Raw genomic sequence first — 801 nt, 5'->3', positions numbered from 1 at the left:
CAGAAACTGAAGAGAATCACATCTGTTCTTTGCTATTTTCAGAATCTCTTTAAGAAAGAAAAATTGAATGACAAGCTTGTGTAGTTTTCCTTTAGGACACTACAATACCCTTCCAAAGGTGAGATTATAATTAAATAGAATCCAGCTTTTCTTTCCTTTTTTTATACCTACAGCACCTGGTCTTCCTAGGTGGTCTCCCATCCAAGTACTAACCAGGCCCGACCCTGCTTACCTTCCGAGATCAGAAGGGATTGGGCGTGTTCAGGGTGGCATGCTTTTTTTTTTTTTTAATGTTTAAAAAGTTTGTTGGTGTTCAGTACTTACAGATATTTCTTTACAATATAACAATATAAGAGACTGACGAAAATTAGCTGAAGAGAATGAATAGCTAATAAAGATAGATTTACAAATAACCAATAAACATACAAAAAATTTCCAGGTCTCTAGTAATTGAGGAAATCCAAATTAAAACAATAATAAAGCATCTTTTTTCACCATGTAAATTTATAAAGATGACAAAGAATGATAGCACTGTGAGGAAAGTTTCAAATAGAAGAAGTAGTTTATATTTTTCTACTTTCATAACTATAGCTTTTTTGCTAGAGCTACAACATTGGTACAAACTTTTTGGAAGGCAATTTGGAAGGCAGTAAGTATCAAAATTAAACATATGCATACTCTTTGTCCTGCCAATTCCATTTCCAGAACTATATAAGGAAAAAATATGTGACTTATTTACATGTACAAAGTTATTCACTGCAATATTATTAAAACTGAAAAAATTATAAACAATCTAAATAC

General features: G+C 31.5%; 1 pseudogene; it reads right to left on the bottom strand.

Annotated features, from left to right (window-relative positions):
• Positions 1–164: 164 nt before the first annotated feature.
• Positions 165–283, bottom strand: LOC112477833 (annotated as a pseudogene).
• Between the last annotated feature and the right edge of the window lie 518 nt (positions 284–801).

Source organism: Pteropus alecto, unplaced genomic scaffold, assembly GCF_000325575.1.
Source record: "Pteropus alecto unplaced genomic scaffold, ASM32557v1 scaffold13, whole genome shotgun sequence".
NCBI lineage: Eukaryota > Metazoa > Chordata > Mammalia > Chiroptera > Pteropodidae > Pteropus > Pteropus alecto.
Note: the sequence above shows the minus strand (reverse complement) of the source record. Positions and strands in the feature narration are given on the sequence as shown.